Consider the following 15,958-nt stretch of genomic DNA (forward strand, 5'->3'; position numbering starts at 1 on the left):
TGGTTATGGTGTTCACACTTTCATGCACAGCATGTTGTAAATATAAATACTCCAAGATAAGTCAGTAGGGAAAGATCAAATAGCTTGGCATTTACGATTCTATCAGAGAAACATGCCTGGATTTACATAAGGGAGAAATACAGCCTCAAATCTGCACATTCCTTTGATTTTCTCATACTAAATTATACTTAAATATCCACATAATGCAAATAATCACAGCCCCCTCATCCCTGAAACACTGTGGTATTGAAAATGAAATGGAAACACTAAAATTGACTTCAGCAGTTGAGAAGAAGAAGCAGGGAGATTATGAATTTCATACACTGGGAAGAATGATGTGATCTATGTGTTTCCACCTTTTCTCACAGCTCCTTCACTTACACTAAGACTCTTAATTTCAAGTCTATACTGTCACAGGTGGCAAAAAGAAGGGTAGATTTGTTTCAACTTATCACCAAAAAAACTGGTAGCATTTAATGAAATTCCATAAAAGCTTGTTATAAAACAACAACAATAACAATAAGTCACACCAGTGACCCCTTACCTGAGGGGGATCCGTTCCAAGTCCCCCCAGTGGATGTATGAAACCACAAATAGTACTGAAACTTACAAAGACTGTGTTTTTTCTTACATACACCCACCTGTGATATTGTTTAACCTATAAATCAGGCACAGTAAGAAATTAACATCAACTTATCTGTTTTGAGATTTTGTTTACTTATTTGAGAGAGAGGGTGAGCGAGAGAGAGAGAGAGCACAAGCCAGGAGAGGAGCAGCGGGAGAGGGAGAAGCCGGCTTCCTGATGAGCAGGGAGCCAGACCCGGGACTCGATACCAGGACCCTGAGATCAAGACCAGAGCCCAAGGCAGATGCTTAATGTCTGAGCCACCCAGGCGCCCCTAACAACAATAACTTTTAATGAAACAGAACAATATAACAAGACTATAATAAAAGTTATGTGAGTATGGTCTCTCTCTCCTCAAAAGATCTTATTACATAGACTCACCCTTCTTGGGGTGGAATGAGGTTGATAAAATGCCTACGCGATGGGGAGAAGTGGGGTGGATGACGTAGGCACCGTGACGCAGCGTTGGGCTGCTACGGACCTCCTGACGGGGCGTCAGAGGGAGGGGCATCTGCTTCTGGAGCGGGGTGTGCCAACAGCTGATATGGGGAGAAACAAAACTGCAGATAAGGGAGGGCGAGTGAACTCAGAAAGTTGCCTCTAATGCCTGACTAATAAAAGTCACTAAAGGAAAATACAGAAGTGTTGACTAAGAGACACACTCATAAATCAGGGACAACCTAAAATTTAACTGAAGTCGAACATCTCCTCTCAGGCACCCACAATATGTCCCAATACCCTTATTAATTTTCTTCTGACCCTTCTTCAAAAATGTCTTTTGGCACTGCAAGGTCATCGGGAGCGTCCTAAAGGGCTGTCTAATCTGCCTTAATTCATCAATGCCAAAAAACAATTATCAAGTCTCAATATTTTTTCACTTAATCAGAACAATCTACACATTCTATTTGCAGTGCAACCTATCAGGCCTTTGCAGAAGGCATACATCTGTGTTTTCTTTGCAGAAATTTGCCACTCCGAGACTACAGAAAGTGGGGCACATAAATAAAGTCAAGAACAAAGATGGAGCCTAAGGCCATCCCTCCAGTCTTTTCTAGAATCAGGGCAAATGGAGATAAGCTTCACCATCAGCAAGCCGTGTGTCAGAACATTTACAAGGCAAGCAACCTGGATTGGTAAATAAAGGTCTAGACTTACAAGCTTCTTGGGGCAGCTGTCAGGAGCTGCTGGATCCCTAGCAAACCACACATCTCAAGGGTCTCAGCTAGAAGGTACAACTGAAGTCAGCGATGGCCTATACCTTGATTTCCTGATAAAGATACTGAGACCCAGTGGGAGTCACTGTCTCTCCTCTGTTGAAGCTGAAACAAAATCCTGAATGACCTTAACCACATCTACACAAAACGTCTAACAATCGTTTCTGCTTGGGGAGTTTAGATATTAGGGAGAGCTGCTGGTGAGGACATGGGAGTCCTTCCTAAAGCTGGGGAAGGAAGTGAGGCAAAGCTGGCTGGCAGAATAAATGAGTGAAGCCCTCCTCAGCCTTGCTCAGGCTGTTCCTGGCTGCCAACCACATGTGACAGGCCGTCCTGGACCCCATGTGTGGCTTTTCCTAAGGCTTCCTAATCAACAAATACCATATTGAATCGAGCAAAATGTTTCATCTTTGTGGTCATACCCTCTGGTCTTCCTCCTGTCTGACCTTCTGTTCCTCTCTCTTTATTTTTAAAATGATTTGTTTTATATCTCCTATAGGTCAACCTATTTCTAGATGCTAGACTATTGATACACATGGTATCCTAGTGCTATGGCCTGTGAAAAGAATCCATGATGCTTTTAGAATTTAAAAGCTCTAAAAGAAAAGTAAAAGTAAATTTTAAAGTGCATTTTTTTTTCCCCTCAGTACTGGCCTGATTCGTAACTGAAAACCGGGAGAACAGGAAGTGAAGAAATTTCTTAAAAGCAGACACCTGCGAAGCATAACCAAATCTGAATGTATGGTTTAAATTTAAAAAGGAAAAAAAAAATTCACAAAGACTTAAACCACAGTCTCTGTGGTCTGTTCTTCAGCTGGAAAGGATTTCTGAGTAGTGCAATTACACTTATCATACCAGTGTCCTAGGGGGGCGAAATGACAATGTTCATTCTTATCCCCAGTAAATCTAGTCAAAACCAAAAAGATGGATGCAAACTAAGAGAATGAAAATTATCTGCGTGAATGATAAATATGCAGGTAAAGCATATTCAGGAAAACTAATGTTTGTTTTTTAATAAAGATTTTTATTTATTTATTTGACAGAGAGAGAGATCACAAGTAGGCAGAGAGGCAGGCAGAGAGGCAGGGGGAAGCAGGCTCCCCGCTGAATAGAGAGCCTGACACGGGGCTCGATCCCAGGACCCCGAGACCACAACCCAAGCAGAAGGCAGAGGCCCAACCCACTGAGCCACCCAGGCGCCCAAGGAAAACAAATGTGAAGATCATACTGGTTACTACAACACTGTCGCAAATTACAGAAATGCTGAATGTGTTCTTCCAAATAGCAGAAATACAAGTGCCAACCGCTTTTAAAACACCTTACTTAAAAAGTAGATTGAAAATGTTGCGAACTATATTGCTAAAAATTGTACCAAGTTGTTCCTACTCATTTCTAAAACCTTGCTAATAATAAGGGGGAAGACATCTGTTCATTTTCAAAGCTGGAAATGTTTCTAGTTACCTATGAAAAATGCAGTTCTTTTCAAGAACTACCTCTTCTCAATGTCACTGTTACCCCATAAATTTCCCTTTACTTTTCAGTAGTGAAGCAAATTGAGAATTCTCTGCTCTTTCCCTGCGTAGTTGTGTGGAAGCAATTTGGGGAGAAACGTTTCTAGCGGACCAAAATATACTTCCCCATCAGTTCGTGACTGACACACAAATTCCACCCACAATTCACACAGAGCTTCATCTCAGGACGACCCACTCTTTTTCATAGTAAGCAGTACTTTATAAAACATTATGAAACAGATACCGTGTGGGTTTTGACTATAAAATTGTCACCAGGCTGAAATGCCATGTTAAGACTAAGAAATAAAATGCTATTAAGTTTGGAGCACTCAAGGATGAAACCCAAGGGACAAAGTTTCAAGGGACAAAGGCACAGAGAGGCACAGTTAAGAAGAGGAACCCAGGTGCAGAGACCCTCGGGGGCCCTATGGTGCCCAAGGGGACCCTGCATCATCTTCAGAAAGGAATGGGCCTCTCGGAAGTATTGGCAACACAGGCTACACCACTTGGGCAGATATGATTCAGGAGGTCTGGGGTGTCGCTGGACTCTGCTTTTCTCTGTGAGCTCCCAGGGGACACCAGGGCTGTTATTCCCCAGACGGTACCTTGGGTAGCAAGATCTTAAATCAAATGTGAAAGAATGAGATGAACATTGAATGCTGTGGGAAGGAATGAGGCTATGTGTGTAAGGACATGCAGGTTCCCTGGAAGAAAGCCACTCTCTAACTAAAATTATGATTACCCCAGTGGTAAATGGAATAGAGTGTAATTTAAATGTCTTAATTATCCTTATGTCTTCAAGTCCCATTGTCTAGAATTTCCGAATCACATAAACTTTGGATAAAGTTTTGGATAAACTTTGGAAGACAGATTAATTTTTACTAACAAATGTAATGTTTTTCCAGTCTTATGGGGTCTTTCTGGTAGTTAACAGAAACTTCTAATAAAAGGCATGGGTTTCTCCTAAGATATTAGAAAATGGTTACCCTTGTTTCTACACTTCTTTTTTCTTTTCTAGGCTACACATCCAATTTCTTCAATTATTCTTTGATTAATAAGGTTTTGTTTTGTTTTGAAGTAGGCTCTGTGCCCAGCGAGGAGCCCAACGCAAGGCTTGAACTCACGACCCTAAGATCAGGCCCTGAGCTGACATCAGATGCTTAACTGACCGAGCCATCCAGATGCCCCTGATTAATAAAGGTTTGATTTCACTGCTTTAGTTGCTCTATTCAAAAACTCAATGTATAGGTCTACATGTGTTACTCTCCTGTTTACTATTAAAAATCTACAAAATAATAATGAATAGAAACATCATAATATTAGTTGGCATTTATTGGATGTTTACTGTCTTTCAAGACAGTAAGTAAGTAAGTAAGTAAGTTTTAAGTGGATTATCCCCTTAAATCCCCCAGCATCTTTTTCACATCACCATTTTGCAGAACCAGAAAATAGGGCCCAGAAAGATTAAGGAACTTGCCTGAGGCCACACAACTAGCAAGTGCACAGGTCACGATCTACATCGTAAGAGGAAAGTTTAGGGGTGCCTGGGTGGCTGAGTCCATTAAGCATCTGCCTTTGGCTCAGATCATGATCCCAGGGTCCTGGGATAGAGTCCCCCATTGGTGTTACTGCTCAGCAGGGAGCCTGCTTCTCCCTCTCCTCCTGTCTCTCTCTCTTTCTCTCTCTCAAATAAATAAATAAATAAATAACATCTTAAAAAATAAAAAAATTTAAAAAAAGGAGGAAACTTCAGAGGTGAGGTCCTTAACCACTACCTATATCCCCTCTAAAAACACACCTAAACAATATTCCTCTACATAAAGGAAAAACGCATTATGCAAAAAATTACTTTCCTGACTCCATACAGTTTAAAATCTTGTAACCACCACCAAAACCAACAAATCTTGGTGGAAATGTTAACAAGTAACACAAATACAAATAGAAAATTAAGGTCAAACGTTTGTAGGGATCGAGTCAGATCAAATCACATCGATAACATCTACTCCATGACATAGAAGACAAACCCATGGGGGGTTATTGACTCTCAGTGGCCCAGGAGTGAGCACGGACTTTCACACATGTAGCCAGGAACCTGAAGCCATCTTTGGAGCCAAACACTCACGAGTGGCTCCTGAATTAGCAGCTTTCCGTATGAAAGACTGGAAGGGAAGTTGAGTCCCAGAAGGTAGACAAAACTACACTCCCACATCCCAACCAAGACCTCCAGGGCGTGATATAAATCACTGACTTAATTCGGCAATAAAAGTGTCTTGGTACGGTGAAATTCATTCTTTAAAATTTGGCTGGGATTCTCACTGGCTGTATGTATTTCTTTAGCACCCAGGAAAGAGCAGAATATTAGTGCTTTTAACACGGCTGACTGAGAACGGGCATGAGATTAGAGCACGCGTCACCAACACCTTTTAAACAAAGGAAGCTAGAACTGCTTTGTCTCGGTAGCTGTCAAAATGAAATCTTAAATGTGAGACTTGATAAGCCTTTAAAAGACAGAAAGGTTTGCAGTCTTATGACAGGAAGGTCAGTCTTTGGAGAATCTGTGGCAGAATGTTCCTTGAGACTGCAATAAACAGACACTGGATGCCTCTAGCTTTGATCAACAGGGATTTCTTGGGAATATATTTTGGAGAAACATATTCAGTTCCTAGCTCCACCCATGGCTGAACGGAACTGTCATTTGTTTTCCTTCTGAGAGAGCGAACCTTTGTGGTGTAAGCTGTTGGAAAAGCTGGGGCTGAGCCTCTGCTCCTGAACCCAACAACCCCTGTGAGAGCCTTGGTAACACTTACTAATTCCCTCAAACAACAACACACTCATCCCCTTGCTAAGACATCGAACGGACCTCAAAAGCAACCACTCGGCCACTGCAAAGATGAAATGACAGAAAAGATGAGAGCAACAGCTGTCTTCCCATTGGTGGAAAAGCCTGGTAACAAGGGGCCTTTGTGTCCAGAAGACACTCGGATTTTTATAACTGCCAGGGTCCTGCGAAATGAGCAGCTTTTAGCTCACACCCTTAACTTCATTCAAAAAAAAATTTTTTTAATTATTTCTTTTGGATTATATAAAGGAAGGGCCACCTAATCAAGGGAAGGAGGAGAAAACAAAAAGAGGGAGTCCGTGGGCATGAAAAGGTGGCCGGAGGGCAGGTGGGAAAATCAGAAGGGCGAGGCAGCCTCTGGTTGTGATTTTCACCCCACACTTTGTTCAGTACAGTGTAACAGTGAAGGGTATAAACTAGAGTCACACTCTTGGGGGTTAGTCCCCAAAAGGGTCATTTCACAACTGAAAAACCGCCTACCGTTTCGTGTTTCAGATTCCTCGCATCTAATATGGGGATGATGGTGAGAGCACTTTGCCTAACAGGACCTCTGTGAGACTCTGATGAAGTAATCGGTCCCACGCACTTGGAGCCAGGCCTGGCACGTGCCACACGTTTGGTGCATGTCGCTGGTCTTTCTGCACCGCCCTCTCTCAGTTCCTGCGTCCAGATCCTGTGGGCCTGCCACCTCTACCCCGACTCCCAGGTCCCTTTGTGTTGCTGCTTTTCATTCACTCTGTCCCTGGCCTCCCCACCTCACCTCTCCTTAAGCCTCTTCTGTGATGCTCCAGGTATAGTCAGTGCCATGTTCCACTTAGTGCACAGAGGTTGGAGGGCAAGGGGGTAAGGGACAGGAGGCAAAATCTCTCCAGCTACAGTGGGGTTTATTAAGACAATAAAAGAGATGAGGAGACCGAAGAACCCCACAAAACCCCACCAGCAAGTCTCCAAACGTCAGGAAGGAGATGGCACAGGAGCCCGCTTTCCGACCCAACAGGGCCACAGCGGACTGTGTTTTACTTTATTTCATTAACCAAGTGAATGCTAGACCCCCTGGGAAAGCAATCTAGAAGCCCGCTCCATGACACCTCCATTAACAAAAGGATGAGTTCCGACTGTACATTTCAATATCTGACGCACCATTATACTGCTTTTCATCATCATCATCAACGACGACGACTACAACAACAATAATAACGATGAAGGCCTCAAGTCAGCCCTTGTGCACAAATTCCCTTTCCTAGAGCTTCATTAGAACTGACCCAGCCCCAGAAACTAGGGATTTTTACCCTAGTGCTCTGCTCGTCTTTGTTAGTAAGAGCTTTGTCCCTAAAGTTCTGTCCTTTCCGATGTCAATGAAATGCATTTAAGCTTTCCCATCTTGGTCCACTGCAGGTCAGAAATGTTGCTCTGGTGACATTAGGTTTCATCAGGGTGTCTGTGCTAATTAATCCACATCTCACAGAATCCAGAATGGCAACAAAGGAAGGGACTTTCCTTTTGGTCTCACAAGCAAGCTCCTCTGACAAGACTTGCTGCAAAATTTAAATTCAGTGGTCACTTATCAGTCTTACAGATTTGTCCCAGATCAAAAAGTGCGTGTCCCCAGTTTCAAGGCCAGTGCCCCTGGAACAGAGAGCAGTGTGCGCCAACCCCTCCCCTCAATGCTGGTGTTACAATACAGCACAGAACTCTTTGTGTTTTGCGGTTGTCATTTCAACTCCAGGCTAAGATGCAAACTACGAATTACACTTTGTACAATTTCATATCCCACTCTAATAATACAGGATCCCAGCAAGAAGGTGAGAAAAGGGCCCTATAAGAAAAAATATAATAACCAAAGCATTTATTATTATTTCAGATCTTTAGATATATCTATAGTCAGGTTATAATGTGATTACATGTGATTAAAGTCATTTTAAAACTCTTTCTTCATTGAAGGCACCAGGATGGCTGAGCTGGCTAAGCAACTGCCTTTGGCTGGGGTCATTGTCCTCGAGTCCTGGGATTGAATCCCATATCGGGCTTCCCCTACTCTGCAGAGAGCCTGCTTCTCCCTCTCCCTCTGCCTGCCACTACCCCTGCTTGTGCTTTATCTGTCAAGTAAATACATAAAATCTAACAAAACAAAACAAAAACCTCTTTCTTCATTGAAAATAGTTCTATAAGGCTATTTTGCAGAGGAAGCTCACTACCAAACAAGAATGTTTGGGTTAAAGGAGACTTAATTTTTTAAAAATTGAAGGCAAGGGGGGAGCCTGTGTGGCTCAGTCCGTTAGGGATAGGACTCTTTGTTTCAGCTCAGTCGTGAGATCAAGCCCCGTGTCAGGCACAGAGTCTGCTTGAGATTCTCTCTCTCTCCCTCTGCCTCTCCAGCTTGTGTTTTCTCTCCCTCTCTCTCTAAAATAAATAATCTTAAAAAAAATTTTTTTTGAGACAGGAAAATGGAGCCTAAGAAAGGAACAAATGTTATTTAAGAAAAAAAAAAAAAAAGCCTTGGGCTAGAAACTCAAACATTCATGCCAAAATGCTCCAAGAGCTTCCCTTGAAGCTCTTCCCTTGGATAAGCTCCAAGAGCTTATCCCCCACCTCACTTGCCCGAGGGGTCTCAGTCCATGAAGCCACTCTCTAGACCTGCCTTTCTGGGGTACATACAAGACGGCAGTCTTATCAAATTACTCTGAAGCTACACAATATTAACAACGTTATATCGCTGAGGTTAAGATCAGGCACCTCGTGTTTCAGTATTTTAAGCTACAAGATGACGAACAATGACGTATTTTAAGCTACAAGATGACGAAGATGTTTCTGAAACTAGATTTGCCTGACAATTATTTCAATATTCGCATTGCTTAGGTACATGAGGAACAAAGCAGGCTGCTGCCTTTGAGTGCATTTGCAGAAAAATTAACTCTGAAAGGTATGAAGGTGGTGAAAAGTGATAAGGTGATTTAGGAAACTAAAGGTTATTTGCTTTGCTGTGATTACTGAGATGTTATTATCTCTCTATCATTCACATCATCAGATCATAGTGACGAATCCCAGGAAAGGAGCCAGATTTACCCCCTATCCAACTCAGCTAGAAAAATGATTAATATAGGAAAAGATAATCTTTTTTTCCCACTAGCAATAAAATGAGCATATGTGGAAACACCATGCCCAATAAAGAAAAAAAAAAACCATAGACAAAAAGACACAGAGCAATACCAATGCATCTCATAATACTGGCGTCTCGTTCCATGGAGTTCTAAAAAGCCACTTTTTGTAGGGATTATTTCTCTGAAGAGTTTAAAAAAAAAGGATCCCCGATTCCACAATGACCAGTGACAGTCCAGTCCAGGCTGGAGTTAAGTCGTGTTCCGTGGGTTCATACCAGGTGGCGGTCCAGTCTGCGCACCCTGCTCATAATTAGATCCTGCTGTCAAGTTCATGACAACACTCCTGCTCGGCTGAATCAGCTGGACCAGGTCTCAAAAGAACAGCCCTTTGGCCTATTTTGTTTTTATTCCAAGGTCTACATATGAGTTCTTGGAAATGCAGCCCTTGCCCTGCACACAGCAAGTCCCCCACCTACACACCTGGGAAACAGCCTTCTTCAGGAGGGACAGAACTTTGTCAGCACGGAGGTTTCCCTGCAGAGCTGGAGAAGGCAGTGTGGTCCTACCCGTTAAATTCATTAATAACCTAAGAGAATGCCAACCTCCCTCCCCAGAGAGCTCCCCTACAGTGTGCTTCCCTGTCCTTTGTGGCAGGAAGGCCAAGCCCTGCACTTCTACCTCCCAAGATGTGAGCATCTAACGGCATAAGGCAGGTGTTTCCGAAGCCAGTCCAGTGACTGCTGAGTGATTCTGCACCAGCTCCTAGAAACCAGCCACCACGCCATTTCAGCTCTCGAGGGAGTCCCAAAGACTGGGCATATGAATTTTGGAGGGAGTAAGAGATTTGAGAAACAAGGACAGTCTGTTGTGAAGCAGAAAAAAATATTTCTTCTGGCTGCAATGCTGGTCCTTACAATCCAGAAGGGCAATCAGAATGTATCCAATTGTTAATCAGATGAGACAAAGACTCTCAGTGTTTGCACACTGCCAGACTCCAGTCTTCATATTTTCCTCCCAATTTTAATGAGATCCTCCGGCTGCTATTATTGTGTCATCCTTTTGCCTCTGCAATGCACTAAAAACAGCAATGTTTACACAAGGTGGCACCCATGCCTGGGAACTGTCAGGGAAGCAGGGCCATTGTCTGCACGGGAAGCTTCTAAGGCTGGGCAGAGCGGTATTATGTCATGGAGCCTTCTATGCTACGTGGGCGCCACAATGCACACATCCTTTCTGTTTTTCCAAATTAAACACAGACGGTCATAGCTCCATTTGATTTTTAAAGCCAACCGCAGCCAGGAGATTTGAAGTTAAGGCTTCCTCTCCACACCTAATGCATCTCGCTGCTGGAGGAGTCCAGGAGATACTGCATATGCATGTGGTTGTAAGGGACAGAATAAAGACTATGGTTTTTATTTCAACCTAAGGCAGAGACTCCATCTCTGGAAATTAGAAGCCAAGCTGAAAGGGGTTCTCTTTATTGCCTTAACCCTGCTGCATCCAGAACGTCCCTGCCCCCAGGGTAGAACGGAGGAGACACCCATAGCTCCTAGTGTCTGACCAGCATGTAAATGTCAGCAGCCTGGAAGGTGGGTAAGCTCCTCAGAACGGGAACCGCCACCTGAAATCAGCCCAAGACATGATTTCCTTTCTCTTTTTCCTTCCTTGCTTTCTTGCTGTTTCTTCTCTCCTGCTGATGCCTTTACAGCTGCCAGGAAACAGCTCACTTGTGATAAAGAAACTGCTAGCAACCACATTTTGCAATAAGGACCCCAATGCCTTCTCTCACTCATTTTATACTCAAGTTGGTTGCTGTCTTGCCATCAATCAGAACTCATTCATTCATCCTTTCAATATTCTGGTAGGCTGAATTTTAAGATGTCCCCCAAGATATCTGTCCCCCTGTTATCTATACCTCATAGAAGCCTCTCCCCTTGAATGTGAGTGCATCCCATGAATATGATGGCATATCATCGCTCCTGTAATTATGTTACCTAACACAGCAAAAGGATTTTGCGAGAGTAATTAAGTTCCCCAATTGGCTGACTGAGCTCTTAAACAGAGATGATCTCACGTGGGCCGAGTTAATCAGCTAATGCTTTTAATTTTTTTTAATATTTTTATTCATGAGAAACAGAGAGAAAAAGAGGCCGAGGGAGAAGCAGGCTTCTTGCTCTGCCCAATGCGGGACTCCATCAATCCCAGGACCAGGAGCATGACCTGAGACAAAGGAAGACCCTAAACCCATGGAGCCACCTAGGCACCAGGCAATGCTTTTCAAAGAGGGACTGGAACTGGGACCCTCTTTCAAAGAAAAAAAAAAAGGCCACTGTGAGTTCTGTGAGTTCTACAACCACAAGAAACTGAATTCTGGCGATAATCTCATGAACTTGGAAGAGAATTCAGCCTCAGATAAGAGCAGCCAACACCTTGATTACAGTCTTGTGAGACCCTAATCAGAGGACTGCGCTAAGCTGTGACTTTACTCCTGGCCCAGGGAAATTGTGAGATAATAAATGTTATGTTGTTTTAAGGAATTACACTTTTTTGTGGCAGTTTCTTATGAAGCAATAGAAAACTAATCCAAATGCTGATGTGGGCCTGGCACTGTGCTGGGACGCTGAGGATAGAGAAATAAAGAATACAATACAATGAGGCTAAGTACAAAATTCCATGGGGCCATCCAGGAGCCTCTAATTCTGGCTTGTGGGGGAAGGGGTGTTGAGAACATCCAAAGAGATGCAGCATGCTCCCCAATTTTTCAAAGAGCACAAAGCTGATCACATTTAAAACTTAGTGCTTTCGGGGCACCTGGGTGGCTCAGTTGTAAAGCATCTGCCTTTGGCTCAGGTCATGATCCCAGGGTCCTGGGATCGAGCCCCGCTTCAGGCTCCCTGCTCCGCAGGAAGCCTGCTTCTCCCTCTCCCACTCCCCCTACTTCTATTCCCTCTCTCGCTGTGTCTTTCTCTGTCAAATAAATAAATAAAATCTTTAGGGGGAAAAAAAAAAAACTCAGACCTTTCATCAACTAGAGCGTTGTGTTCATGTTGTGACAGGACTCCTGGGTCTCAAAACAGACACTGACAATCAGCATAAAGAATATAATTATTTCCGTTGAGTCCAGCAGCAATTTGACAACTTGGGCCAGGACTCCAGGTTATCAGAAGGAAAGGAACTTAAACTGTCCCACTCAGGAATTTTTACACTGACAGAACCTGTATCCTATAGAAAAAAAGAAAAAAAAGAAAGGGAAGGGAAGAGTATTCTCATCTGGGGCCCGCATAAAGGGAGCACTGTGGTCCAAGCCTGCTGCTGTTATGTGAGACCCTCGCTAACAGTGCCTCTCAGGTTCTTGTTTCTCTAGGTTAGGGAGACGTTACATGAACACAAGGTCCGTGGCAAATGTCTAACCCAGATGGCCTTCCCCTGGTCACTAGCATGCCTCAAGGCTGCCACTTTCTTTGGCCATAATCTGCATGTGCTTAAGGAATGCCAACTAATTCCCCTGTTCGTCCAAGCAGAACAGAGGAGGGAAATCTACTGCCAAAAATCTATTCCAAAGTCAAATATTAGTTACTTCCGGATGATGTACTGCTTTGTATCATCCCTGCCAGGGCTTTCCTCCTTCACTCCTGTGTATCATGTTCGTTCCTTCGGAATTTCCCAAAAGATCTTTCTTATTACTTTACTAGAGGCATGAGCTCAAGGGCTAAGTGGCCAGCTTCACTCCTTCATTTCAGCCAGAGCTTCCTGCAAGCATTTCATGAAAAATGGAGAGAGAAAGAATATAGGATGTACTTAACATAAATTGAGCAAGTTTCTGTATCATGCAGTTCGGTTCAGACAGATCTCATCATTCAGTCCAAAATAAATGGCTCCCAGGAACACAGAGTGATCTCCCACTGTTTGCAAAGCATTGCACAGGGCTCACATTTAGTCCACCCACCAGCTGAAAAACACAAGCCCTGTGCAAGGCTTTGAAAAGAGACTAATGTGTCCCCATCTCTCAAACACACACACACACACACACACTCTCTCTCTCTCTAGTTCTGTAGATTTAGATTCTGGTGCCATGTCTCCTTTAACTTAGAGAACCATCTGTGTGCAGAGCATAGGGAGGCAAAGCCCTCCAAACTCAGTGCAAGCACCCTAACCACAAGGCCGAGTGATAGTGCTTTATTTAGACGGCGGTGCACACACCTCACGATCGTGTGAAGCTAAGCCATACAGTAGGCAATTTTGCTAAAGTCTGGAGTGCACAACTGAGCTTAAACTTCACCCCTGTAAGACCATTAATCTGCAACAGAGAACACACTTCTTTGTGCTGGTGATGAGTGGGGCACGCAGCAGCACGGAGCCTTCCAGCAGCTCTCAGCTGCCTACCGACAGTCCGAGTCAGGGCCCTATGAAGGATTTCTGCCTCCTGAAAGAAGGTGGCTCTTGTCCATTAGGCATATTTTGATTTGATCTTTTCAGTAATCTCACCATCCAGTGGCCAAAAAGAACCTATTATTCTAACATCCAAGAATATACTTGTAAATACTTCATGTAAATCTCATCCTAAGACTAAGCAGAATCTTTATCATCCCTGCTGCCAAAAAGAATTTTGCTGGCTGAATTTATCCAATAGACAAGGAAAAGGTGAAGAAAAACCAACAAATATCCCATACACCAAAATGGAAAAAAGCAACTAATCCCAAGCAACTGAAAATAAACAAGGGAGTGTTTATCATAACCAGTTTTGAGTTACTTAGTTGACTTTCAAAAATCTTTAAAATTGTTGAAGTTTGTTCATCTTCCTTTTAAAAATCTTAGAACATGCACTTAATAGTCTATATGTTTAAAGAGAGGAAATAGTTGATACGGAAATGCTTTAAAAAGCAGGAAGGGAGACCCACAAATAACTATTTTAAGTCTTCAAAGAGATGAAGAGAAAAAGGTACGCCATGTATCAGTCATCCAAAATAGTCTCCCCTGGTTCTTTCCTTGTGTATCACTCATCACCATTGGCCATGATGTATCTCCAGTCTGCTCTCCAACAAACTAACATGGCAGCTTCATGAAGGCAGATACCATGTTCATTCTACGACTATAGAAGCACCCAGCATGGAGCCTGGCATTTGTTCACTTGTCCACTTTATTCATTTATTGAGCTCAAATATTTAATAAGATCCTACCATGGACTAGACACTGTCCTAGGAACTAGGGATACTAGTTACAAGAGAAAAAGAAAAACAAAGTCTCTGCCAGCATTTAATGATGGAGGGGGAGAGGGACAACAAAGAAGCAGACAAAAAAGTGATAAGTAATAATAGCTAATAATTATTGAGTATTTCTCAAGTGCCCGGCACTGCTCTACACTCCTTACATATTCAAGTTCCAAAAGCCCTCTGAAATAGGTACTGGGCAGGGCCTTCCCAGTGACTTGCCCAAGGTCACCGTACCAGTAAGTGGAAAAGCAGGAACCTCAACTTGGAATGCCTTGAATATGGTTCCAAGCCACCATGCACACTGCTGTGCCATCTGTTTCCCACTTGATCACCTGATCTCCAAGCCTAATACTTAACCAGCCACCATAGTTTTAAAGCTCTTGGAATCCCCAACAAAAAAAAGCGAGGGAAGCCAGTGACAGAGGCATGGTGATCTGAGCACTGTGGTGTTTCATTCTGGGAAAGCCCTCGTATCATGCACATTCTAGGAGGATCAATAGCCCTGGGAGAGGACACACCTGGCACATCTTGAGAAAACCCAGTATATGCAGCCAGCAATTCTGCTACCCATGGCACAAAAGGCCATGGGTGGAAGACAGAGTTGGTGTCCATCACTCAAGAATCTACACTTGAGTCTCTTCTGGCACTCGGGCTAACACACATCGCTGTGAATGCCACGGACAACTGTTCGCTTGGCAGGTAGCACACTCAGCGGAAACACTCTGCTGATAGAAATGAAAGTGAAGGACCTATTCCAAGATCAGGAACTGGACCTGATGCAGACCTATCTTCTCATCCCACTGGGTTACTTACACTCACAACAGAGATACACAACAAAGATACACTGGGCAGTTGGAGAATGTGTGCTTTGTACTGTAACATATATTCATGCTAAGTACTGTAACATATATTCAGAACTGAAAGGAGTTCCTTTTTCATTGTTTGGGTTTGGTTTTTTGTTTTGCTTTCTAATAGTTAATTATTTTTCAGGTGCTCTCTGGGTGAATTTCAGGGTCTACACATCCACCAAGGACAGGGCCCAGGGTAAGCACAATTGGCTTTTACTTCTGTCCCTGAGAAAGGTGGTAAGAAGTGGGGAAGCAGGCTGATTAGAGTAGGTGAACAACACAGCAACTTAAAAGTGAGAACAGAAATCCAAAGTCATCCTCTCCCGTCTTTTAATTTTAGACATTCCTGCTCCACTACAGTATAAGTCAGGAAGGCATAAAGTCCATCTCCCAAGATAAGTGTGGTTTATCTGTGGCTGCCATGCCCTTTAAGAATCAATTCCACTTCATCTTCATTCCTGTAGCGTCTCTTTCAAAAAATCTAACTTCTGGGACGCCTGGGTGGCTCAGTGGGTTGGGCGGCTGCCTTCGGCTCAGGTCATGATTCCAGCGTCCTGGGATCGAGTCCCGCATCGGGCTCCTTGCTCAGCGGGGAGCCTGCTTCTCCCTCTGC

At 43.5% G+C, this 15,958-nt stretch overlaps 1 protein-coding gene across 4 annotated transcripts in view; it reads right to left on the minus strand.

Moving 5' to 3' along the window:
* Positions 1-15,958, minus strand: part of LRCH1 (leucine rich repeats and calponin homology domain containing 1) — a 193,412-nt gene that overhangs the window by 159,653 nt on the left and 17,801 nt on the right. The window lies entirely within an intron of this gene.

This window comes from Neovison vison, chromosome 5, assembly GCF_020171115.1.
Source record: "Neovison vison isolate M4711 chromosome 5, ASM_NN_V1, whole genome shotgun sequence".
Classification (NCBI taxonomy): Eukaryota; Metazoa; Chordata; class Mammalia; order Carnivora; family Mustelidae; genus Neogale; species Neogale vison.